This window comes from Rhynchophorus ferrugineus, unplaced genomic scaffold (assembly GCF_030347505.1).
Source record: "Rhynchophorus ferrugineus isolate W39M unplaced genomic scaffold, kcgeb_rfMv2 rfM6, whole genome shotgun sequence".
NCBI lineage: Eukaryota > Metazoa > Arthropoda > Insecta > Coleoptera > Curculionidae > Rhynchophorus > Rhynchophorus ferrugineus.
This window is the reverse complement of record NW_027472585.1, coordinates 30,328,127-30,353,934: the sequence shown is the minus strand read 5'-3', so window position 1 is coordinate 30,353,934 and position 25,808 is coordinate 30,328,127. Positions and strand designations below refer to the sequence as shown.

The 25,808-nt window shown below is 31.4% G+C and overlaps 1 protein-coding gene across 5 annotated transcripts in view; it reads left to right on the top strand.

Annotated features, from left to right (window-relative positions):
- Lar (tyrosine-protein phosphatase Lar) overlaps window positions 1-25,808 on the top strand; it is a 1,580,452-nt gene that overhangs the window by 849,448 nt on the left and 705,196 nt on the right. For all 5 annotated transcript variants that reach the window (XM_076407753.1, XM_076407754.1, XM_076407756.1 and 2 more), the window contains one exon: window positions 3,890-3,919. The gene's annotated coding sequence lies outside the window, so the exon portion shown is untranslated. The remainder of the gene's footprint in view (window positions 1-3,889; window positions 3,920-25,808) is intronic.

The following is a 25,808-nucleotide window of genomic DNA, read 5'->3' as shown; positions in this document are numbered from 1 at the left end:
AATAAGATACAAGCAGTAAAAATTAAATTCCTCAGAATATTCGAATAGGTGGTATTATTTAATTATTACTATTGTGTATGTGAACAATAAAATTATATTGCAACTAGACGTAGAATGTTTTGTGGAATGACCAGTGTTCAACATCAAGCGTGGGCATATGGGATATTGCCAATGATAATGACATTCAGCTAGTAAAATTAAAAAAAAAGGAGAAGACAATTTCAGTATTTTACCATACTTTGATAGCTTTAACAAGTCAATTGAAAATTCCCCGGCCTACCATAGTAAAACACATTTTTTGGCAAAATTAGTTTTTTATTCAACATAATTCCCTTCAAGGATGATATACTGATTAATTATAGCCTCTAACTTTTCAATACTCAGTTTCGGCGATTACCTCTTCAATACACGAACATTTTTTCCCAGTTGGCATTCCTTTGAGATCTGAGAACACGAAGTAGTCGCTGGGTGCCAGATCTGGAGAAGTCGGCGGACGTTTTCGCCGATTTCCTCCTTCATGCAGTGCAAAAACGCTATGTAATAGTCGCTGTTTATGGTCCTTCCTTTTTCAAGGTAGTCAATGAAAGTTATTCCATGCGCATCCCAAAATACAGTCGCCATAAACTTGCCAGCCAACTGTTGGGTTTTCTCACGCTTTGGAGCAGGTTCATCGTGCGAAGTCCACTCGGATGATTGGACTTCAGAATAAAATGATGGAGTAATGTTTCATTCATTGTCACATATCGACGCAAAATCTCGGGTTTATTATGCTTGATCATCTTCAAACACTGCTCCGAGTCATCAACTCGTCGTTGTTTTTGGTCAAAAGTGAGCTTGCGCGGCACTCACCTTGCTCAGAGCTTTCTCATACCCAAAGTTTCGTGATTAATATGATGTACACGTTCAGTTCATATTAGAGTGTCTGCTATTTAATTCAATTTCAAGTTTAAAAAGTCATTCAAAATCATTTTTTGTATTTTTTAAATGTTTTCGTCGGTAACAACCTCTTTTCGGCGTTCACTGCATTCCCCATCTTCGTTGCTCATTTCACCACGTGTACACTTAGCATACCAATCCTTGATAGTTGATTTTCTTGGGGCGGTGCCCGAAAACTTGGCATCAAGCTTTTCCCTTTTATCCTTTTTTCACAATAACAAAAGTTGTTTCACTCAAAACGCTATAATTCACAAACTAGTGATCTGACAGCTGTCACATTTATACGCGCATCTTTTCTGAGGGTTAGAGCTAATTATCAAACATATTCATTTAATTGTAGTAGCGCCATCTATGTGTCAGGTCGGGGACTTTTCTATTGATCTGTTAATTTGACGGATTGTATAAGTCGCCACAAATTAAATATTTGAATTTTGTGAAGCTGTTACTTTGATTGATTCATCACAAGACCCTGCTATATTAAGTGATGAATAGTTTAAAGTTCCGAAATCCGAATTTCAAGAATGCTTCTGGTTATATATAAAAAACAGATTATTATAGAACTGCAAAATTATAATTTCATAAATGCCTTTCATGAGTCACCTTTTGTGCGACTTTGTTGAATTAATCTTGTTCAACCGTTGGCTTGTAGAACATTTTTGATGCTGAGAATATGACTTGTTTAATAATCAAAGCAGAAACAGGCGAGAATTTTCTTTTCCGAGCTTCGGTGCTGTAATAAGTTTTATGGTACAAAAGAAAACACGAATATAAAATCAAATATGTAAGTCATATTTCAGAAAATAGGTCATTTTGCCGTCGTACAAGATAATGCATGCAAACTCGATCATAAAGATAGCAGTAAAATATCCCTTTTTAAAGGCGCGAAGACACTGCGCGCAGAACAAAAATAAAGGCGAAGCAAAAAGGCACAAATTTCACGGAGGTACATTAAGAAAATGTAAATAACGACGTTAGAAAACCATTATTTAGTAAAGACGCTTTTACCGCATTTCTCGTAGCTCGTCACGACAACCACCTGGTGTCTGGTTCGTGTACGACGCCTTGTCTTCGCTGATTGGGTTAGTGGGAAACGCGTTTAACACATAACGAACGTGGGACGGAGGACCCAGAACGTACCTTTCCTTTTAGGAAGTTACATACTTTTAGGACTGTTTTGAATCAATGTGTGCTTTTATAACTCAACTCGGTTGATACCCTTTTTATATTTTTGTTAAAATATAAGTGGAAAATAACTTGCATAACTGATTCATATTAATTAACTTAATATATACTATTTCCATTAAGAAATAGTAAGAATTAGTTTTGACATTTTAGTATTCGAATCACAAAAATATTTATTTACAATAACAATTATAATATTTGATGGTTATTAAATCGGTTTTGTAGCATTATCATCGAAAATAAACAGCAATGTTGCAGGTGCTTTTCAAAACAGACAACGCAAATTTGCGCAGAATCGACCGACGGTGACGGCATTCTTTGCATCAAGCTGTCATTATTGTTCTGCTGAACATGGAAATATTGTAACTTGCGTATTAAAATACTACCTATATTTAATAATAAACACATCATGTATGATTAAATTACATACATTATATTAATTAAATGGGTATACACAACTTCTTAATAAAGAGAGGAATCAATTCTTGCTATTGTTCTTGTTTAATTCAGACCTTTATGACCATCGTATGATTAGAATTTAGTTAATGTTAGTAAATGTAATTTTAGAAAGAATAACAGAAGTATACAAAATAAATCTGTCATTCAAATGTATTTTTATATACTGTATACCACATACTGATGAATCTGAACAATATTTCTGCTATTTACCCTTGAAGTGGTTAAAAAATCTTATTTTAAAATTAGTCTATTCATCCTTCGCATTGTCTATTGCATTACAATTAAGAAACTTGTCACTTTATAGACATTATGTCCTTTTATGAGACTCCTATTCGGCATAGGTATTGGTTTTTAATATATATTTTGCAGTAAGTTATTGGTATTATTTTTGGTTAATTCATACAAAAGATCTTTGTGATCATCGTATGGTCACAATTTAGTTAATGCTAAAAGCAGTTTTTAATGTTAGTAAATGGAGTTTTAAAAAGAATAACAGGAGTATAAACGGTTTTGGAAACCAAAAGCTGCTAATAAAGTAAATAAGGGAGCTGAATCTAAATAAGCAGCGTGTTTCTTAAAATTGGTTCTAGTTTTCGCAGTATTCAAAAAATTCTTTATTTTAGTATTTTTGGCCATCAACGGCCATTTAAGATTTAAAAACCCTTAATCAGAAATGAACAGAGGTTAAATTGAGTCTTTTACACTGGTTAGAATCTGGTTTACGCATTAGGGTCTAGTAGTAATCATTCATTATGCCTTCTTCCCAAAATCCTTAGTATCGCCTTTTGATTCTCACTATTCTTAGTGTAGCCATTTCTCTTAATCACTGCTCGTATTGCCCAAGTTTTGAGAAAAAAGAGGTGAATACAGAATATATATTTGTATATTTTAACACTGGTTATGGATTCTATAAGGACACCATACTGTATTACTTATGAATACATACGACTCACCAACTAGAGTGCGCAGCACTTTGTTTTGGAACTGTTGAATCGAAAAAATGTAATTGGTTGAATCAGTTGAATGATAGCTGATTTTACTATATCGTTGCCGTGTAGATAAACCACAAATCAATCACTGACAGTTTTTTTACTCGAATAATTACCGTCTTTCTGTCAGTCTACAGTTTCAAATCATCAAATAGCCTTTGATTAACTAAAATTAACCATCGTACTAAATAATCTCTTCATAAGCTACAAACGAATGCACACTCTTGGTATACATAAATGATCATTTAAAATTAATTCACAGTCGTAACTATTTAATTTTGACATATATTAACATATTTACTAATGTTTTCTTTATTTTTCAGGGTTGCCAGGAAGATTTGGCGTCAGTTTCCGTAAGTATCGATAGCATAAATTCGGTATAATCTCCGCATTCTTTTACTCACTACAGAGAATCACCGCCGAAGCATTAAAATTACATCTTATCGTAGGTGTAAGCATCATTTATGATCCCTAAAAAAAACGCCCAAGCTCGTCTCCGGCGCGGGAAGCTTTGAAAGGATAATGGAGAAAAGTCAAAGGAAGCTCCTTAAAAGTTTATAATAACCGTTTTCCGCGAATATTATGGAAATACTCTGGTTGTTCGCGGCGTTCGGCTTCCCGCCGTAAAAGTTTAATGGTTATGGCCGTTTATATATCACCGATATGCGTTTTTATGAGCTTATTTTCCATTATGTATTCTTCAATATTTACGTTTAAATAGATAAATAAATAGAGTTTTATTACTTGGTTCCGACCACTATCGCGCGGATCGACCGCGTAACGTCGACCGTTATGACTTTTATTATGTGTCTTCAATTTTTATTATTAGGGCGCGATAAAAATCACACAAATTTCTGCCGTGTTTTAAGAGCAAATGAGCCTGAAAGTTTCGGAATTTTGTATTTTTTCCTATGGGCTAATATTAACATAAATAGGATTAGTTTGTTTGTATATATTAGGTATTGGAATTACCTTATTTACAACATGTTAGTATATTGAAATGTAGCTATAATTAGGCAAAATACATGTTTTGCTTTGATTAAAAATATTTTTGACAAAAAAAAATTGAACCGACAATATTATTTTAACTACTCCCATCTGATTAATTTGAAGTCGGTGCCGAATGACAAATTAAATTTGTTTTGTTCATAATTTAATTTTGTATATGTGGCACAAAATAATTTTATTATAATTTTTGTATTGTTTGGGCTGGGCACTGACTTCAAACTGATGAGTTGGTCGTAGCTAAAATAATATTGTAAATAGATAAATAGGTTTAGGTAGGTATTAAGCTAAATTGTGTGTATATTGTAGAATATAAAATGCGTGTAATAGATAGAATAAATTTATTATATAATATATTATATATATATATATATATATATATATATATATATATATATATATATATTATATATAATATATAATATTATATATTATATAATATAATATATATTATATAATATAATTTATAATATATATTATATAATAATATATTTGTATTTTGTTTATTTGTATTCAGTTATCAATGATTGTTATGTACATAATTTATTTTAAAACGTTTTTTTGTGTTTATAAGTTCGATTATTTTTTAATTTTTAGTGGGTTCCTTCTTTATTTTTTGAAGTCGGTTAAATTTTTTTGTTAAAAATATTTTATTTTTCCCTTTTTAGTGTTAAATATTTACTCATTAAATTACGCAGTTATTTTATTAAGTATTACAGCCCGTATGAGAAAAAGTAATAAATAAGAAACAATGATTAAAAATAAGGAAAGCTACAATTTTTCCAACCAAACTAGAACAAAAAAGAGTTGCTGCTCCGTTGAGAATCGAAGCTGCGGCCTCCACGTGATAATATAACGTTCTAATCGTCACACCAAACACATAGCTCCCTAATGTGTTTCTAGATCGCCTCATATCATTGCTGGTTTGCGCTTAAAAAGCAAACTGAATGATTTTTGCACTAAATTACTTCCGATTTTTTGTCACATCAGCTCAACAAATATCTGATCATTTTAGATAAAAAATATGTGAAAAGTTTGTATGTGCCTTTGAAATTTGAGCGTTTCCCTCGATTTCCCCCCAACAGATCCTGATTTGGTTCCAATGGGCCACCTCGGAAATCAGAAATCAAACATAGAACCTCCTCCTTTTTCGAAGTCGGTTAAAAATACATATTACAAAATAGTACTTGTATAGGCCTATAAATTAATATTCAAATAATTATAATAGATGGTGTTACTGTGTATTAAATTGCATCGGGTACATTTCGTCGAAGAATGAACAAACATTTTTTGCTTTGAACATGTCTGAATTTATTCTCAGTAAAAAATCGCATTTGTTTTACTTTTTACTTCAGTTCGAAGAAAAAGGCGACTGATGCAACTGGCAACCATGCTCCATCGATTTTAACATCGGAATACTGATTTCAACGTTTCAAAAGTGATGATTTTGACGCCGAACATAATAGAGAGTTAAAAAAGTGGAGACGAGGACTTCAAGGAATTACTTTATGAAACCATGAGCATTGTGCGAAAACGGCTGTAATACGAGCAAAGATACAACAAAGTTACTGTACCAGTAGCAATATACTTGGAAATACTAAAATGGGAGGTGTTGCCCCACCCGCCGTATTCTCCAGTTCTAGTCCTGTTTGTTCCGACATCAGTCGTGACCTGTATGAGTAGCGATTAGATATACTGCTCATTAGAGATGGAATCCATAAATTTCCTAAAATATGACAAGAAGCAGCATCTATCAAAGAACAATACTTTGAATAAAATACATTATACAGCTTTTTCAAAGTAGCGCTTCAGATTTAAAAAAGCCCTTTAAAACTAATTTATATGCCATACTTAAAATACGAAATACAATATATACAATACAAGTCTTGTATTTAATATAAATTTTATTCGTATATAATTTAAAATAAAGAATACCAAATACAAGATTTTTAATACAGTATTGTGTTAGGTTATATAAATAGAGTAGAGCTAATCCACCCCAGCCTGTTAATGAATAAAATAATAATTTGCTTTCACAATAACCAGGTTTTTAAATGTACTTTCAGACAAACAGCCTTTCGTTGAGGAATGATTAAAAACTGCTAAAGAATACTATTTTTCTACAGGTCCTGATGAACACAAACTTGTATTGTTATATTGCATGAACACATTAAAATTGGATGATATTCAAGGATGGTTTTTACCGATTAGAAATTTTAATTTTATTTGGGATAACTGTCCTTGTAAATACAATAAAATCGCCACATTCTTTACTAGTATTGATATTCCTGTTATACCCAGGTGTTATTTCAGATGTTCTTGAAATGTTCCTCTAAGGTATGAATTTCAACATTTTGAATTATTTTCTTCTCATCTTTTGCAATGTTTTCTGACAACCAGCGCATTTTGTAACTAAGATGCATTATACTAATATAGTTCCAATATTTTTTATGATTTTTATGTTCTATGATTTGATTAATATTATAGAGTCATCTATAATAAAATATCACCAGTAATAACACTTTAAATAATTTGTTGATATTAGATGTTCATGTATTTAGCGCGTGGCTGAGGGCTATTAAGTCAATTGTCACAATTTCTAATTGTGTAATTGACTGCAATTTATCATGATTCTTTAGCTCAGTTTGAGATTTTACCTTATTAGATTCCAACTATTTCTGTTGATTATGCCTACCTTACGGTTTCAAGATAGTTTCAAGCGCTTGCAAGAGATGACTTTCCGTAACATTTGTCTTTGAATTTTTCAATTAAAAAGAGTAGAATGTGCTATATTAGATGTTTTTTTCTGGCTTTTGAATGGACATCGTTAGATCTGCGAGATGTAACATGAATATATGTTATACAAGAGTTGCTGCACTTCGGTGTTTACATTGAAATGGAGTCTTTGCTCATAAAAGTAAAAATTTTAATAAGCTCCTTTTAACGAATTTGTGCGAAGATTCATATATAATATAAGATACTTAGCATTGTTACTGTGCGGGGTCATACTAACATTCATATTTATTAATGTATGAACAGTTTAATTTTAGGTAAATTCAGTATACACCGATTTACTCTAGTTCACTGTTATCCTCCATATTTGTGTCCGCTTTTTATATTATTAAATCTTTTTTATATTTTGTATTAATTATCTTGTGTGTTTGAAATTTTATGGTTGCTTCTTTGCAATTGTATCCACTAGCAAGTATCTGAGTGTTATCAACAAATGTAACCGTAGTAAAAATGTTCTATTTGTGGTATGTCACATCTATACATTAGGTAAAGAACAGGATCAAAACACTGTTTTGCGATACAACTGCTTTTGTTTCTTTCATTGTTGAGTAATCTTCTTTTTGTTCAACTCTAAACATCCAGACTGAGATGCAGAAATTTGGGGGTTCAAGGTATTGCTTCCACAACATTTGAGAGAGTTTATGCTAAGTCTTATGCCAGACTTTCTTGAAGTCTTGTGCCATGTCCAAGAATATAGCCGAGCAAACTTTTTTTTCTTTGTAGACTTTTTCAAGTAGATCTGTGATTCTATACACTATCTATGATTGGTTTTAACCTTTTTTTATCAGAGATATTTCTAGCAGCAGTGAAATTGTTCGTTGAGATTTTGCTTTGTTCGATAATTTTGGAAGAATCGGAAGTTTTCACATATTTTTTATCTAAAATAATCAGAGATTTGTGTATAATGTCATTGCTGAGCTGATGTGTTGGAAAATCGGTAATATCATATATAACCTCGATCAAATATTACAGACAATTGCTTCTATAGTGTAATTGTTAAATCGTTTAACCCCCGAACCGAGGGCGCGGGTTCTATTCCCGGCGGGGACAATAGCTTTCTGTTGTGGTTTAGTTAGAACAATTGTCAAATCACCCAGGCTAGGTAGATAATCCCGGAAGTTGAAGCACTTTTTACTTTCAATCATTGTTTCTTTATCCCTATATTTCCCCATATGGGTAGCTTGGCCCATTGTAATAGTAAATAAATTAACTGCATAATTTATTGAGTAAATATATAACACTTAAAAGGGAAAAATTGAATATTTTTAACAAAAAAATTTACCGACTTCAAAAAAGAAATAAGGAACTCTTTAAAAAAATTAATGAAGCTTAGATTTTTAACACAAAAAAAAACTTTTTAAAATAAAATATGTACATAATAATCCTAATAACTAAATAAAACCTTATTTAACCTATCTACTACACCTAATTTATATTGTTCTATGTATACTCAATTTAGCTTAATACCTACCTAAACCTGTGTATCTATTTACAATATTATTTCAAGTACTACCAACTGGTCACTTTTTCTCTCCAATTTGTTTCTTTTTGTTTTCAGAATCTAAGTTTGATTATTATTTAATTTTTAGTGACTTCTCTTATTTATATTTTAAAGTCGGTTTAATTTTTTTGTTAAATACACTTTATTAATAACTTGTTTGACGCTCGTATGAGACTTAAATTCAATTTAGCAAATTTTCAATTGATATTACTAGGATATATCTAAAAGTGTAGGGTTTCATGTAAGAATTATGTTAAACCGGCTTGGTGGCGCAGTGGTAAAGGCGGTGGGATTGTCCTCCTACTGTTGCTATAGCCGCGGGTTCGAAGCCTGCTGGGGCATGGTCGTAAATGTATGTTTGTGATTGTTTAAAATTGGTGAATGTTCTAGGAAAGAGTGTAAAATCCAACAAGGAAAATGATCCCAGTCACGCCAGTAACCAGGCTGGGTAAGACCTACGGCTGGGTAAGGCTTAATGCAGAGGACCGTGGGTCGGAGCCTACGTTAAACTTTAGGGCCAGTCCAAATAAACCCGTAGTTGGTATAAGGAGACTTTAAAATATATATAAAAAAAAGAATTATGTTAATATCCTGTAATTTGCCATATGTTTTTTTTTCTCGAAACCAAAATGGAAATCCATCGGAATAAAAACCCTTATGAATTTTATATAAATTGTATTTTTTGAGAGCGTCAATCACAATAAAAACCATTCAATTTGCCAACGTTATATGCGAGAAATCTGTCGAACGTTCGGGCCATATAAATCCCATAAAGCCATCGGCTGTTTCCGATATGTTTTATATGCCGTGAGTGAGTTCCGATGTTAATGTTTTTTCTTTGGAGTATTTTCAGCTGTTGGCGCGTTTTGAAACATCAATTTTTGCCAATCGAATGCAAATTTTTCCATGTGTGCGCCGGAGGCATTATGTGCTGCTTGTTATTTCAAAAATTGATATCCCATTTGAAGCGGAACGCAAACAACAAGGACAAAAACGGTATCTTGTGTATTTGTCACTTTTTAAAATAATTTCATTTGGCCGTGAAGGTTTTTTATTACACTTCGCCTCTTTGACGCGGCGGTTTTCTTTGTTTCGAATAATTGGATGAGACCATCACTTGCCAGGATCAGAATATGTCTAGACTGTATAGTAGTAAAACATAGTGTAAATTCAATTTTCATGCAAATTCACGCCAGTCTCTTCAAGATAATCCCATTTCGATCTAGCAAAATATATAAAGCTTATTCTTTCGACTATAGTTTTGTTACCCGCTACTTTTACTACCGCTACTCTGTTGTACTTGCCTTAATAGTCAAGCAAAGCGAGTATGGGATTAGTGTATCAATATGTATTTTCAATCAATATTTTTTGTATCAATATATATGAAGCTAAAGTATATTCTTATACACTAGACAAGTTTGTGTGGTTTGGTTCGCTTCAATTTTCTGATTTCCTGCCTGTTCTCCATATTACTTCCGCGTTTCTGTGATTTAACAAGCTAATTTCATGTTTTAAGGTGAAATCTTGTATCCTATCTTATATCCATTTGATTTCGAGTTCACCGTGCACCTCTTTATTGGTTACGTAACGACAAGCATTGGTAATTAATTGTAGAACTCTGTTTTGGCTACGTTGGATTATTAGATGGTTTGATGAGTCATTGCAACTCCATATTTGTACCCTGTAGGTTGCCTTTATGATTGGATTTATGATGGACTGATAAGCACTCAATACACGAGCACTCAAATAATACAAAAATAATAATATAATATGCCATTAACACAAAATTAAAAAGGAACAAAACAAATATAATTTAATATAACTATTTGGGCACGGTACCGACTTCAAACTGATTTTTATTTAGTTATTACAACGATTATTACGTACATACTTCATTTTAAAACCTTTTTGGTAAATTGGTTGAAATTTTTTCCAAAACCATAGACTTATATAAATCATATAATGAGCCATAACACATTCAATTTTTGCAATGTTCTAAATGATATTCATAATATACTTTTTTATAATAAATATAATTAAACTAATATAATTTTGCTTCAGGAGTCATTTGGAAAAAATGCGTTTTTGAGTTTTGAGATTTTCTGCGAAGTAGTAAGCATGCTTTTTCTCTATGTTTTTAAGAAAGTGAGTTTATGGAGGGTGGCTATTGTTGTTAGGAGATGTTTATGCTGGATGGCGCTGACATTCTGAGTGTTTGCGTAAATATATAATGATCATGAGTATTTTGTTAACAATTCATAATATTATCAATAGAATAGTAGGAAGAATAATATATTGATTAACATCCGCTTAAAAATAGAGCATTGCAATCTAACAAATTTCTTTGTACCGCATGACGTACTTAGTTTAATTTGAATTACAGACTTGTTTTATTTTTAGATATTCCAATTTATTTTATATTTATTCTTCTGTTTTGGTGATAGAGATGTAAATATTGTATACATTTTATTATTTTAAATGTTCTGAAATCTGACATTAATGTGCTGTATTAGTAACGTTATCATTAAGTTCTCATACGTATCCTCGTTATTCTTCTCTAATTCTAATATGTTTTTAAGTGTAAATATTAATGGAATTATAGATCCAATAGTTGCAATAAACTTTTTGAAATAATTGACTGAAAATGATTTGGGAGTTTGTATACATAATCAGTGTTTGCTTTAATCTGTAAGCAACATCTTTATTGATAATATTTTTTTACAATGTGGTATTGTATAAGTAATTGTCGTACAATATAAACCTATGGTACAAGTCAAACCATTATTTAACACTCTATATGAAACAATAAACTTATTTAAAATGAACAATGTTTCAAGTGCTTTCAATCATGAGCTTTAAGAACTGAATATCTGATCAGTTACGGTTACGGAGCTCCATAACAGTCCCAGTCCATACCAATTATTTAAGGGAATTAAGAAATCAGGAAATATAGAGAGCTGCAATTGCACTGCCCTTATCCAACTGTAACTTGAGAGAGCAGGTGGTGGAATTGGAATTTGGAGGAAAAACGATCATTGCCCTTGGAGAACGATCTACTGATTTTGTTGACGTTCCGAATTACCTCAACATTTTGATACTCAGCCATGAAAAATATTCTACCCTTCCGACTATATTTAGTTTGACTGTATTTTACCAAAAGAAATTCTTCGAAAGTACAACATGTACCAGGAGATTTTGCAAGTTCCTGGAAATTAGTACCAACAGAAGATTTTCCTTTCATAATAGACCTGGCCTTGAAATTCTCAAACAGTTTCAGATCAACAAATGTTCGTGGAAATAAAATTCTGTTCTTAATTATCTAAAAATTAAATACCTCGTATCTCTAACTAAACAGGTTATTGGTGACTTATTGTTACTATCAACATCTGATATGACACCTAACATAAAAAAATTTAGAACAGAAGCCGTGTCAGAAATCGCATTGTTTAAATTAATTACATACTTTAGTTTTTTTTTTAGATTTTGATGCAATGTATATGATTATATACAACTATAAGTCCTTATTCGACATAATATACTATTTGTTTTATTATTTTGATAAACAATAATGATAGCTCATTATTTTTGTTTTTTATTTAAACAATTTCTGAATCGTTCATTTGGCTGATAATGAAACAGATACAAAAGTTTAGCAGCCTTGATCTAAATAATATTATAAGAAGTTATGTTACATCTTTAATTTTTATACTTTGAAATCATAAGTTATGATTAGACAGATAGTTTTTCTGTATTATTTTCTTCCCTCTTTTTTGTGTTGGTTTCTACATTTGAGGTTTTTTAGGGTAAAAATTTTTATACCACTTCTGACAAACAGGTGTCGAAAAAATTGATTAAAATTTAATTGCAGTGTTTTTTTGTGTCATCGCAAAACAAACAAAACAATAAAACCGAGATGGAGATGTTCCGAGCTGGATTTCTAACCGCCAGGAAACCACTCAGTATTCAGGAACGATACGCGAGGCCTGCCCCTGGCTATAAATTGACTCTTTTGGGATTTTATGGGCCACAGCCGAAAACCATACGGACAGTTTGGTGTGCGGAATTTCCGCCACACTTACGTTCATGTTTTGTGGTCGGTTTGTAAACATGTCGCTCCGTCTTTTTTCGGCGTCCATTCCGCTTTCTTTGAACCGTCGTCGTCTCGGCAAAGGGCCTCGTTTGAGTCTGGCCCTTTTTCCGCCAACCGATCCGTTTGATCCGTTTTAACTGTTGCTGTTTGCCTCTGGCGAGATGAAAGTCAATATTAAACGATGGCTTGTAAAAATATTTTTATATTTTTCTATATCGTCTTTTATTTGTTTATTATTTTTACGAGTATGGATATAAAGGTCTATGGGTTTTTAACAAATGTTTATATTTATTTCAATTTTGCATCGAAAACATATGTTTTTCTATTTTGAAATGAAATCAGTCAAGTGCATATCGGCTATATTCCTTAGAAAGAAAATCGTATTCAATATATTCTATAATATAATCTTTGTTTCGTTTGTGTTCTTTATCTGAAATATCGCAAAGGATTAATTTAAATATCACACCTAAAGATGGTGGAAATATTTCATAGAGACAATTCTTTATTTATAGGCTATTTAAAATTGATATTTTAAGAGTATTATGGAGTGATAATTAATACATTGTTACTAGTCGTTTCCGTCTAACCTACAATTTGTCTTTATGATAACTTAAATCTAGGTATATAACTGGGAGGACCCATCGGCCCTAACTCGGTCTCTGGTGAAATAATGTTTATACATGTCACTGCTGAATTTTTTAATAGATGAACCTCACTACACATCACTACACAAGATCAGATGGTTTTATTCTTTTGAGTCTGTGTCCTGTTCTGGTGGTATCCAAAAGTTGCAATATTTTAATGATCGTATGAGAATGGAGTGTTTCCTCATGCCCCCTTGCAATTCTCTTGATTTCTTGACTGACTGTTTGTATCTGAAGGTCTCGATGTAGGTAATCAGCCCTATAGCATTTGGGTGTACCCACAATACCTCTCAGGACTTTGTTCTGAAAAATTTGTATTTTATTTGTTACTCTTTGCAGAACATCCCCATAATTGAACTCCATATGTCCATATAGGTTTCAGTATTTGCTTATATAATAGCAATTTATTATATAATGATAATTGTGATTTTCTTCCAATTAACCACTACATTTTCCTATATTTCAATTCCAGTTCTTTTCTTTTCTTTTTATACGTTCCTTCCAGCGAAGGCATCGAGATACATTCCGAGATATTTAGCGTTGTTGCTATATGGAATGATAGTGTTGTTATTGGTTTAATGTTATTGGTGCTTGTACGGTCTGTTTATAGGTGTACATCATATGTACAGATTTACTTTTGTTTATTCTTATTTTCCAAGCTTGTGTCCAGTTATTTATATTGTCACTTGCGTGTTGTAATTTTCGTGAGGTTTCTTCACTATTGTCTTCGACAGCTATAATCACAGTATCATTAGCAAATGTAGCCATCGTAATATTTTCCATTTGTGGTATATCATATATGAGTAGATAAAGCAGTGGTCCCAGTACACTTCCTTGTGGTACACCTGCTTTAGCTTCTTTTATTGTAGAGTAAGCTTCTTCTTATTTAACTCTAAACGTTCTGGTTGTAATGTATGATTTTAATGGTTCGGTGTGTTGTTTTGGTAGCATTTTCTGTAGTTTATGAACAAGTCCTTTATGTCAAACATTATCGAAGGCTTGTGCTACATCTAAGAATATACCTGAGCATACTTTTTACGTTCATAGGCTTTTTCAATAACATCTGTTATTCTGTGGACCTGGTCAATTGTTGAGTGCTTGTTAATAAACCCAAACTGGTGTGTTGGTATTAGCTTTTTTTCTCATGTGCATTGTCTTGGTGAAGCAGCACTTTCTTTTTCTTCAAATGCGGCCGCTTATCGACGATTTCGTCTTTCAATTGGTCCAATAACGCTACGCAACTGTCGCTGTTGATAGTCCTTCCTTTTTCAAGGTTGTCAATGAAAATTATTCCATGCGTATCGCAAAATACAGACGCCATAACATTGACAGCAGTAGACTGTTGCGTTTTCTCACGCTTTGGATCGGGTTCATCGTGTGCAGTCCACTCAGATGACTGTCGATTGAACTTTGGATTGAAACGATGGAGCCATGTTTCATCCATTGTTACATATCGATACAAAAACTCGGGTTTATTACGCTTGATCATCTTCAAACACTGCTCGGAATCATTAACTAATAATATAATTTATAGTAGTAACTATCCAAATAGATTTAGTATCTGTTATTCATTTGATTGCATAAGTGAACATATGATATAGATTATTTTTAAATGCATAATAACATAATTACAATGGTGTAATCTCCAATCAACAAAAATATACTATACCATAAATAACAAAACGAAAATACCTAAATAAACATGCTTAATTGCTGGGAAATATTAACGGCCTTCTACGTCAGCTCATTAAATGGGCATTACTGGAACCAGTCGACCAACCGCCGTAGCGAACCCATCACGGCTTCCTATTTGGGGACACCTCAGCCAAGAACAAAGCCCCGCGTAATTTCGTAGCGTTCCGTTTTTGCCGGAGACTTAAGCGTATTAGAGAGAATACGTTGTTTTGTAATATATAGGCCTAAGAGAAAATTCCACAGAGGTCTAATTTAGTTCAGTGTATCCATATACTGCCTACGAAATGAAAATTCCCGAAGGAATTAACTATATATCATATATATAAAAAAACGTAATCCTTACCGAAAATCGGACCTAAACGATTACGACTGTTAGTGACGTATTATTTATGTTTTATTAAAGGATAAAGATGATCTTAAGGCCATTAAAGAAGTCGGGAGATTAATGGATATAATGTGAACGATATGTTCTATGTTTCAAATAAATGGCGTGGTACTTTGTCATGCTAGTATTATTTATTGGTGAGTTGTGTTGATGTCGAAATTGATACGACAAAATCTACGCATAATGAAGTGAAATATTTTTATATAACAGTTGTATTGTTTTTAACTAATTACATTTTACGCTAGATATCCTTAGTACAATCTAAATTTACAAATTTATTTACTACTATTGTTCTGTTGTACTTCCAACAATACAAAAGTATGACGAGTAGTGATAAATACATCAGCATGAATTTCCCAAATTAAAAATAAAATGAAACTACTTAAATTAAAGTTAAGAATAACACTATAGAAGTTTGTGTGGTTTGGTTCGGTTTAATGTTCTGATTTCTTGTGTGTAGTCCAGTGGCTATATTGCTTCCACGTTGCTGCGATTTAGTAACGTTATTTCATGCTTCAAGACGAAATTCTAGATAACCATAAATCCATTCGTTTCCGAGGTCATCGTGCAGTTTTTTGTTGGTCACGTAGCGATAAGTATTAGTAATTAATCAAAGAACTTTGCTTTGGCTGCGTTGGATTAGTAATCACTTTGATGTTTTTATACAACCGCATAACAGGTCAATTTTATATGAAGGGTCCCCGGCCTGACACATAGAATTAAAGAATATAGAATTAAAGGCTATAGAATTAAATTCATATGTTTTTTAGCCCTAAGCCTCAAAAGATGCCTGTATAAATTTGACAACTCTCGGATCATTAGTTTATGAATTATAGTATTTTGAGTGAAGCATCTTTTCTTATTGTGAAAAAAATTTGCGTGTTGATAAAATATTACTGTTTGAAGGGAAAAAATACAGTTGAATCAAAAACTTGGCTTGAAGCCGAGTTTCCGGACACTACCGGAAGAAAATCAACCCTGAAGGATTAATGTGCTAAATTTAGACGTGGTGAACGTCCAAAGGGGTTGTTACCGACGAAAACATTTAAAAAATCCACAAAATTATTTTGAATGACCGCAAATTGAAACTGAATGAAACAGCAGATACCCTAAAGATATCAACTGGACATCAACAACGACTATTACATGGCGTTATTGGACTCTTTAAAGGACGAAATCGTCAAAAAACGACCGCATTTGAAGAAAAAGAAAGTGCTCCTTCGCCAAGACAATGCACCGTGTCAAAAATCCATGAATTAGTCTTCGAATTGCTCCCTCATCCACCGTATTCTCCGGCTCTTGCCTCCAGCGACTATTTCCTGTTCCACCGCTCCTTAATTTCATTCATTGTTTCTTTATTCCTTCATATTTTTCCTTATACGCGCTTCACCTTTACTTGGTCTATCAATTGTAATATTAAATAAAATAATTACGTAATTTATTGAGTAAATATCTAACATTTAAGACAGGAAGATAATATATTTTTAAGAAAAAAATTAAACCAACTTCAAAAACTAAATTCCTTATTTCGTTTTCTCACTAAAAATTAAATAATAATCAAACTTAGATTTTTAACTTTTTAAAAGTAAAATATGTACATAATAATCATTGTGATAACTAAATAACGATAAACAAGAACCTTATTTAACCTATTTACTCTACTTATTTAACATCTTTCAATTATAACCTTATGAGCATCAATTTCAATCTCGTTTCCTGAGCATTAATTTTTGCTTAACAATATTTTTTTGAGACTGAAAAACAGTCGCACGTTGCAAAGTCAAAGGCTGTTTATGGAGACCCAGTTGCTTCTCTCTTTCCAACCGAATTACACATTACTCACAGTAACGCTCTTCATCTTGGCTTTACATTAATAGCGATGAGTCAATTGTAGCTGTATTAATCAATACATATCAAACAATATTCACCTAGTCACAAACTAAACTTACTCAAACATTTAATAAATATTTTTATCACTAACTGTTGATATTCATAGTTCAAAAATCAATAGGAAAACAATTAGAAAAACATCGAAGCCTCATTAGAGCATTGGTCTTATGTAAAAAAGTAGACAAGAAACGGTCAAGAGATTATTAATGATTCAATTTTCTTTTAATTACATCTCATCACTAATTCAAGTTTAATGTTAACACTGAACTTATTATTTATTTGCAATTAGAGGGAATTTAAAGAAAGGTCGATCAATTATGGAAGCTTTGCCGAACTAATGTAATACTGGTTTCAATTTTCGAAGCTTTGAGCCCGTTTTCTTATATCACGTAAAGCCCCAAACGATTGATTTTAATTATAGTTCAAGGAAAAATCCCAAATTCCTCGGCTGAGACCTATCTTCAAAGGTAATTTTTGATTTGGCGACCGAGTATGAAGAACGGGAAAGTTTGCCCCGTTCCCTAATATATTCAAAACGCCAACGTTAATAACTTCTCTGCCTAATACTTCTCTACACTGTTTACCAGATTACATCAAAAGTTGGACGCCTTCCGCAGCGCTATTATTCGAAAGAGATAAAATGTTTATTGAATGCAAATTACTTTCTTGGGAGTTAAATTGGCCCATTTCAATGCAAAATTAAGAACGACTAATGCCTTTTGTGCCTACGATGGTTTCCTGGACTTGTTTTTTTCTCTCTCTTTCCGCCGCTTTATCGCGGTTTAAATCTTAAAATTCGATTTGAACGAGGCCTTTTTTAACTTATAAATAATTTCGTTAATTCTCCACTCCTAAATGGGATCTTGTTTTATGGCTTTTGATGTTTCGAGGTTTTTAATGAGTCGTTCCTTTTGCCTATACTTCGGATTCTTTCAATAGCGCTCTCTATTCATTAATTTGCTTCATTAAGCGACCTTTTTATTATATTTCGAATTACACAAAAATAAAAGCAGTCGCAAATTGACGTTTGAAATTATTGATACATTTTACTGCCACTTTGTGAAACGTTTTCTTTATAACTTAATGTTGTTGATTATTTTTTCTATATATTATAAAATGAAATTCTATGTATATAATTTAATTTTCTTTAAATTACATCTTACATTAGATATGCTTAGTACAACCTTAATTTACAGATTAACTTATTATTAATCTTCCGTTGTATTTGCATCAATACACAATCAAGCAATATGCATTTCCCAAATTAAAATTAAATTGGCGTACATAAAATAAAGTTAAGAGTAACAGTTGTAAATTAAGTGCGTATTGTTCGGCTTGATTAAATCTTCTGATTCAGTAGCTGCATTGTAGATTTAGTCGCATTGTGACTTAGTACCCTTATTTCATGTCTTAAAGCGAAATCTTCGATTTCGAGGTCATCTTACGAATATTATTTGGTTATGTAGCGATAATCATTGGTAATTAATCGAAGAACCTTGCCGCCCGTAGGTAAGTAAATAGGTTTTGTAAATTCCTGGCTTTTTATCTAACATATCATATAAAAATATATAAAACGTATGTTTCTTAGAAGGTTGCTTTTTATATTTCGAGATATTCTAAATTACTGTTGATAGGCAATAATATTTCTGTGAAAGTTAATCACAATATCGATCGTTAATCCGTTAATAAATAGGAAAAATTGATATTGGTAAACTAATATTGATAGAAAATTGGAAAATAATTGTGGTTTAAATTTTTTTTCTTTCCTCTTTTCTTAGAATATCCACCCTCGTACCATGTTTGTTAGTCTTATTTGATGAACACTTATCAGAGTTAGAGTTTTTGTTCGTATTTTTCATGTAATATATAATCATTTGCGGGCTTCGCAGGCATTGTCTTGGCCGAACATTGACTTTTCTTTTCATGGAATCATATAATATAATCAAATATAGTACGTACTCATTAATAGCTTGGCGTTTAAAATTTTTGACATTGTGTGACATTTTGTTGTTATATGTATTAAAAGTTAAAATTAAATTCATGGAACCTTATCAAAGCGCTATTTACCGGATCTAACTGTGAATCTAAACCACCTTTTAACCAAATGAAACACATATCAATTCATTAGAATTGGTCCAGCGATTTAAGAGTTCAGTAATATACACATCTACAGAAAAATGATTTATTATATGTAAAGCTAAACAATGTGCATATACTTTGCGCGGTTTTTTTTCTATCCACTTTATACGTCATATTTTTTAACATAAGTTTTCATATTTAATAAATGTGACCAAACTTTTTGCTATTAAAAGTATTTTGTTATTGCAAGTACTGGACCGAATGTTAGGTTATCAGCGCTACAATCAGTTTTATTTCTTGCACCAATTTAACTTATTTTCCAGGAAATAATTGGTTTAATAAGCTCACGATATTGCTTGACATGATTTTTATATTGTTTGAATATCTTTTACGTAATACTACTTATACTTTTTATTTTATTATTTTTTTTACCAATTTATTTCTTTTTCAAAGGCTAGGTCCATACAAATTAAGAATAATAATCAAAAACAATTTTTTGCTTCTGAATGCAACGCGAAAATGCTGTTATATAGTTTTGAGATAAATAATATGCAGTAAACATTATTATTTATAAAATTATATTAGAAACTAATATTTTTAGTATACATTATATAATTTATTAAATTAAATTAATTGGATTAATGTGTGGCCTTTATTTAGCTGCTACCGTCTATATTCAAATTATTGGACAAACTATTGCTAAAACTAAAATGATATAATTAATCAATTAAGTTAAATCATTTATAAAAATACCAAACTTCAAGCCTCGAGCTTTAAAACAACGACAATTGGCAGTATACAAGGTCCACATATTAACTCGTGATATGTTCATATCAATTTTTAGTCAATAACCTATTTATAAGCCTATTTGGACCTATGGGTTGTAAATATGGGGTTGTAATAATAAAACATCAGACCAACTTGAAATTCAACGCTGCCAAAATAAAGTAATTCTCTTAATTACCAATGTTTATCGCTACGTAATCAACCAAGAACTGTTCGATGACTTTGATTTTCCACGATTGCCCAGTAAAACATGGAAGAGGGCTACTAGTTAAATTGAATTAAATTGATCCAAAGTGGTAGCAATACAGCCACTGGAAAACGCACTGGAAATCAAGAGATTGCAGCGAACAAAACCACAGGAACTTGTGCAGTGTATAAGTGTTTCTCTTAATTTTAGCTTAAGTAGCCTAATTTATTTTAGTTTGGGAAATACATAGTGATCTCATACTCCCCATAAAATAGAACAACAGTAAGAAATTAATTTATCAATTAAGATCATAAAGCGTAATAAAAAATTAAAATTCGATTAATTAAGTCGCTTTATTTTTAATGCTAATCTAAATCATTCATCTAGATTTTGTGCCGGTTTTTTTCTGCTGAAATTTGGTTTGTTATATCGTATTTTTACTTTTGAATAACTGATTAAAAAAGGAGATTAATTCTAAATGAGCTGACCGTTATTATTGAATACGAATCTGTTTCGGGTGAGATAAAAACCCGAAAACAAAAGTGGTAACGTTGAAAAAAAGTAACGCGCATTCATTTATTTGACCGATAAAAATTTTCGGTCGACAAAAATTCATCGGAAAGCGGACGGCTCCGATATTTTCCGTCGAATGCCGTACGCCAAATTCAAATCGCGCGGGGTATCTGCATAACAATCGGCGATCGTCCGTCTCGCGCCCAGCCCCCGGGATCAGAGGAATTGCCATTTAAATTGTAAAATCCGATAATTGGAAGGGCCCTCTGCCGGATCCCGGGGTCTGTTGAAGCCGCAAGCCGCTTTTCGCTTCCAAATCTTTGTCGCGGTAACAGCCGTAATGGTTTCGGCAACAGGCTTTTGTTTTATTGTCCTAATCTTTACAAACATTATCGATCCGTCTGTTATCGTTAGTATTGTGTGTTTAGGTCTTTGTGATAGTATTTCAGTGCGTTAGTATTTGAATAAGTATAATAGTAATTTTCGTAATTTTTGACATACAGGAGATAACAAATAATATGAACTAGTGATCGCCCTGTGGTCGAAATTCGATCACAGTTTATTAAATTAATCATGCTTTTCTTCGAAAAGGATCAATCCAAAGTTTATACGTTACTAAAACTTGTTGTATTTGTATGTTGTGTTTGTTGTAAATGTATTTGATACATAACATTCATTAAAATAACAAAGGTGTGTATATTAAAACATATTAAAATATATAAAAACTATCTCAAAAACTAACATTTTTAAATTGTAATTAATTAAATCTAATTTCCATTAACTTTCTACGCCACTGAAAATTATGTCAAAGTATCATAAGATTATTTTCAGAACTGTAACAACTTCAGAGCATCAAATATGTATATATAATCTTTATTTACTTTTGTGTTATAAACTTAAGTATGGAATAACAAATGAAGTAATGCATTTTTGTATATTAAAACAGACAATATATGAATAAGACAATTTTGAAATTGATATCTGACTTTCGCGTGTATGTTAAAAGAATAGCGAACACAATTAGGTAATTTATTTTTTAAAATTTGGAAATATATATTAAAGGAATGTATTTACAATGATTAAATTAACTATTGGTCTCCCAAAACTTAGATCTATAATGTAAATAATAAAAATAATTAATATAAGATTCAATGAATAAAATGTCATATAATCAGATCTCTTATTGCATTAATCATTAAATACCTTAATATTTATCAATGCTTTAAAATGTTTACAAATCTACTGTTAATAATTCCTAATTTCTTCTATTTATCCTGTGTGTTGTAATCTATATAAAGTATGTAGTTAGCTTCATTTTAGCTCCAGCATATTTTCACTACTTCATTTATGTATTCAAATAGTCCTTATCTATTATACATTTTTATTATACATACAAACTTTTTGCTAGGGCAATTAATATACAGATAACTTAAAATATAGTATGTCTGTTTACATATTGACAACACTGACAATACTGTTGCCGTGTAAATAATCCTACGTGTATATATTGCTCAGTTTATTTGCCAAGTCTTGTAGGTGATATTTCAGTAAATTTGTTTTATTTGTACTGCGACTGTTAAGATAACCGATTGTTGAAATGTGTAACAGTTAACGAGCGACATTATCCACGGTAACACAAAACATGGTGAAACATCATCGACGAAGAGGAATAGTGAGCAAAACCCAGTGTTATCTGACAGATACAGAAAATTAAAAAGGATTGTGGCCCGACAACATAGAATTACCTCTACAAAAGGGACGGCAGAACTCAACAGTCCTAAAAAGCTAACATTCATCAAAGAGCTGCGATTGCGAAACCTTTATGATGGAAGCCAGTGCAAACGCTAACGCTCAGGCACATGATGATTGGAAGGGCGCGGTATGATCCGATGAATCATCTTTTACATAATTTTAGAAAAATGGCTTGTTTTATATATGGAGTACCCCAAGAGAAGCCTAGCATCTGGATTGTCTGTTTCCTGCAGGAACGGAACCCTTTCTGATTGATTGACTGCAGTTCCGTTATAATTCGGCGGCAATATCGTGGTATTCAGCTAGACATCTCATTCACATCATTGACCGGATTACTATGATCAATACCTCGACATCCTCAATAATAAAATTGTTGTTATGGCTGGTATATTGCTGCTAAACACTGCCAAATTCCTAGATGATAATGCGCCCATACACACAATGGTTCAGTTTGGTTTGAGTAGCAATCATTAAATATCTTCCCTTATCAGCGTAATCGCTATACCTCAACATAATTAAACCGTTATGGGGAGTTTTACATCAATGGTTAAAAAATTGACGTATATTTTTATTCAAGAGTGGCATAATATTTCGAATTTATTCAAACACTCTTTTGAGACTTTTAACACTCGATTTCAATTCATCAGATATACAACTATATATAAATTAACATGTGTTAACAAGTTTTAATTGTTTATTGACTTCATTCATTATTTTTAATTATTGCATATTATGCTAGATGATTTATATTCTATATTTACACGCTACTTGTTTCTGTTACCATATTTTCTTAATACACTATTATATATAATATTAAATATATTGCCCATTGCAGTATAAACCATAAATAAGAGCATCTTTAAATGTAAAGACGCACCACACCCTACAAATCTATTGCAGCTGTTTGAAAAGCAAATTGATTTCTCCATCGCCTGTATGTAATAACCATATTTATATTGTCTCAAATAACTTAAATTAAAATGTAATTAAATAATTTTTTCTGTGATATAGGAGCTCCATTATTACATGGTAGATAGGACGCACCAATATTTACATTTAATACAAATGCAAATGTAAAATTTAACAATATTATAAATTTAGTAGGTACAAACTTTTCCATCATAATGACCTTTAGTTTTTTTTGCCTTAATTTGATACTACTAGTGAAATTAAATTATTCTTGTATTAAAATATTATAAAAACATAGCTGAATTAAATTATGATGAAATAATTGTTATATATTGGTATCCAATTAATATACCGCTTGTATTATTTTATCAACATTTAGAGTTGTGAATTCTCCCTTATTCCCAATCCATATCTTTTGCGAGTGTGACAAGATTATATCATTGAATATAGAATATTTTATCAGTGATAGCTTTTTTATTAATTTGGTTAATAATGTTGGAATAAAATCACTAATTATTATAAAATTACCCTATTTATTAAATCTTTTAGGTATTTTTGTTACTGTATAGGTTGTATACATGACTGATTACAGATTGACCTGAAGGGTTTTAATTGATAATAATTCAATACAATTGTTTTATTAAAAATCCATTTAAAATTCAGTCGATTTAACTTTATCATTATCAATGAACTGGAGGAAATGATAAATTAAGTATCCGTAAATAATTCAGGTAGTCTTAGGTAGTGAGGGTTGCATTGTCTCTTTCGAGATGTTATTTTAAAATATAGTTTGCAAGCTTACTTACACAAAACTACTAAATTGCTTATCATATTGATACATGGAGTATTTCACTTTTACATATTCAGTTAATTATGTTTAATTCATCTCAATAATAAGCTAAGAAATTGAAAATTATCATTTTTGTGGAAACTATCAAGGAAACTTTTGCTTCATATATAATTATTGTGGGGGCTCTAATTAGATTGGCAACACTATTTTCGACAAAATTACGTTAAAAAATCAATACTAATACGTAAACGTAAAAAGGTATATTAGCATTTCAGTATTTTTTTAACACATGCATATCCTCGTCCCACTAGTTACCCAAATAGATAAAAAATTGTTTTTAATTGTTAATAATTTATATATATATATATATATATATATATATATATATATATATATATATTATATATATATTATTATATATATATATTAGTATTAAAGTCTCCTTTTACCAACTATGGGTTTATCTCGACTGGAACTACAGTTTAACGTGGGCTCCGAACCACGGTCCTCAGCATTAAAGCCTACCGACTAGCGTGTGACCAACTTTAGAAATCTACCCAGAAAACATCGTGTCTTACCCAGCCGGGTTACTGGCGTGACTGGGATCATTTTCCTTCTCGGATTTTACACTCTTGCCTAGAACATTCACAAACATAAATTTACGACCATGCCCCAGCAGGATTCGAACCCGCGGCTATTGCAACGGTAGGAGGACTGTCTCATCGCCTTTACCACTGCACCACCAAGCCGGCTTTATATATTTTGTATTTATTTGTTTTAGCAGCATTGGATTATCAGTCACTTTGGTATTTTAGTGCAACTTCATATTTTCACCTTATACAGCCAAATAAACTTTTAATATATATATTTTAGATGAGAATATCTTCCGACAAGCCAGTACAGTTTTTGATTTTGAATTTGATTTTGTCTGCTTTTTGCGTGGATGTATATAAATATATTTAAAGAAGTTAAAAATAAATGAAAAAATTATGAAAAATAAATTTCTAATCATATATTATTGGTATAATTGTTTATTTCGTTGCGTGAATAAAAGCTAATTCTACTATTCTTATTTTGCAATTAGTAATTTAGTTTCTTATAGTTTATTTTATTATTTTTATGTAGTGTACTTAATTACAGTTCATTCGAGCTTAATTAAAATCTATCTGTTATCGATTCGTTATTATAATTATGAATTAATTTAATTTTGCGAACATCTGATA